General features: G+C 36.9%; 1 non-coding gene across 1 annotated transcript; it reads left to right on the top strand.

The window, feature by feature from the left end:
* The first annotated feature begins 1,490 nt into the window (after positions 1 to 1,490).
* LOC113856710 lies at positions 1,491 to 1,596 on the top strand. Its single transcript, XR_003502943.1, has one exon. It is a non-coding gene; the product is annotated as a small nucleolar RNA R71 (small nucleolar RNA).
* Positions 1,597 to 2,793: the final 1,197 nt, after the last annotated feature.

The following is a 2,793-nucleotide window of genomic DNA, read 5'->3' as shown; positions in this document are numbered from 1 at the left end:
TTTTGAAAGTGACTTTTTCATTCTTCATTCTTAAAATTAACTTTCCGTCACTCACATCAATTATGACTTTCGCAGTAGCTAAAAAAGGACGACCTAAGATCAAGGGGACTTCAGTATCATCATCCATATCAAGAATTACAAAATCAACAGGAAAAATAAATTTGTCTACTTTTACAAGCATGTCTTCAATAATACCCCTAGGATATTTAACTGACCTATCAACTAATTGAATATTCATCCTAGTTGGCCTAGATTCTCCCAAACCTAATTTCTTAAAAACAGAATATGGCATCAAATTAATGCTAGCACCTAGATCAACCAAAGCCCTATCAACTATCAATCTACCAATGAGACAAGGAAGAGTAAAACTCCCTGAATCCTTCAAATTTTCTGGCATCTTGTTTTGCAGGATTGCTGAGCATTCTTCATTTAGAGTTACAGTGGCCAACTCCTCCAGCTTCTTCTTGTTGGACAGTAGATCCTTCAGAAATTTTGCGTATTTGGACATCTGTGTCAAAACATCAACAAACGGTAAATTGATATGAAGTTGACGAAATAAGGAAAGAAATTTACCAAATTGTTTATCATCCTTGTCCTTCTTTAATCTTGCTGCGTAGGGGAGTGGAGGTATGAACTCTTTCACAGTAGGGGGCTTTTCCCCAGTCTCCTCTCGACCTTTATCCTCCTCTTCAACTGCAGCTTTCTTTACTTCTTGTTTCCCCTTCTCTTGTAATGTTTTGCCACTCCTTAATGTTACTGTCTTGACCTGCTCCTTAGGATTAGTCTCAGTATTGCTAGGCAAGCTCCCTTGGGGTCTTTCTGAGAGAAGTCTAAAGATTTGACTCCACTGATTCTCTAGATTATGGATAGAGGTTTGTTGATTTCTTAGTACTATCTCGGTGGATTGGAACCGAGATTCTGAAGTTTGAATGAATTTAGTCATCAACTCCTCAAGGTTTGATTTCTTTTCAACTGGAGGTGGTGGTGGATGTGAAGTTTGTTGAAATCCTGGGAGTGTGTTGTTCCGCATTGGCTGTTGGTTGTTGTTTCATGGTGGATTGGCATAATTCCTCTAGCCCAGATTATTCATGCCATTATAATTTTGGTAAGGTGGTCTATTACCTATTACATTGACATGTTCTTCTTGAGTAGCTTGGCACTCATGATTAGGGTGGCCTCCTCCGCAAATATCACATCTCATTACTAGAGCAACTTGATGGTTAACAGATAGACCATCAATCTTCTTCCCTAAGGCTTCAACTTGCATTGTCAAGGATGTTACTGCATCAAAACTATAGATCCCAACAGATTTCGCAGGTTTGGATCGAGTGGAGCTTCATTGATAGTTGTTCATTGTCATTTCTTCTAACAGTTCTTGTGTAGCCTTTGGTGTCTTGCTATTCAAAGTGCCCCCAACTGCAGCATCTATCATTTGTCTTGTGGCTGGGTTCAACCCATTGTAGAAGGTTTGCACTTGAAGCCAGTCCAGAATCCCATGATGTGGCCACTTCCGCAGCAATTCCTTAAACCTTTCTCACGTATCATATAAAGTCTCTGACTCCAACTGGTAAAAAGAAGAGATACCATTCTGCATCTTGGCAGTTTTTGCAGGAGATAAATATTTTGCTAAGAACATTTTTGCTATGGCCTCCCATGAAGTGATAGATCCTCGCGGGAGAGAGTTTAACCACTGTTTTGCTTTACTCCTGAGAGAGAATGGAAATAGTCTCAAGCGGATTGCATCATCAGTAGCTCCATTTATCTTGAATGTATCTCAGATCTCCAGAAAATTAGCGATGTAAGCGTTGGGGTCTTCATCTTGCAACCCATTAAATTGAACAAACTGCTAAACTATCTAAATAACATTGGACTTTATTTCAAAATTTTCCTGCACATCCGGACGGACAATGCTAGATTTTGTCCTAGTTAATGATGGACAAACATAATCGGACATGGTCCTTGATTGCTCTTCATTATTTGTCATTCCTTCCATGTGAGTTTGTGCGTTTTCCCTCTGCACTAGTAGTCGCCTCTCTTTCCGAATTTTTTGCAAAGTTCTTCAAACAGTGCAGCAGAACAGGTTCTGGTCATACACCAGAAAAATTAGCTCCTAAAAAAAATGAAAGCAAAATAGAAAAGTTAATTCGAGACTGAAGAAATAAAAAAAATTAGTTAATACGTAATCAAGGAGATCCTAATTAATCAGTCTCCGACAACGACGCCAAAAACTTGGTGTGTAAAAATTGATTACTAGGCAAGTGTACCCGTTGTCAGAGTAATATTATGAAAAATAGAGTACCAAGTGTCCTATCCACATGGACTTTTATTAAGAATTACTTCCTTAATTGCGTAATTATTAATGAATATGAGAAATAATTTTTTTGTTGATAAAATTACTGAAAATAGAAGAATAATAATTTAAAAGGAACAAATTTCTTATAAAAATAAATTATAGAAAAGTATGATTAAAGGTATTCAAGGGAAATAGGCAAGTATTTAGACTGTAAATCCTCCTCAGTGTCCAAATAACTAAAATTCTTCTTCAACTACTTAGTTCCTAGCCCTTATCGCTACAGGAAATTCTGAATTAAACCAACACTTTTCTCAAGGATAATAATTCCTAACTCTCGGTTGAGCAATCAAAATCTCTTCCTTAATTAATACCCCTAGGTTGCATTAAGTTCATTATGAATTCCATAATTAGGGTTAATCCTAATATAGAAAACTTACGTCTTTCTATCTCTAGAAACACATTCAAGTCCTTTTAATTGAGTAATGTTAATTTCATGCAGA

Source organism: Abrus precatorius, unplaced genomic scaffold (genome assembly GCF_003935025.1).
Source record: "Abrus precatorius isolate BTA unplaced genomic scaffold, Abrus_2018 Scaffold11, whole genome shotgun sequence".
In the NCBI taxonomy this organism is placed as follows: domain Eukaryota; kingdom Viridiplantae; phylum Streptophyta; class Magnoliopsida; order Fabales; family Fabaceae; genus Abrus; species Abrus precatorius.
Note: the sequence above shows the minus strand (reverse complement) of the source record. Positions and strands in the feature narration are given on the sequence as shown.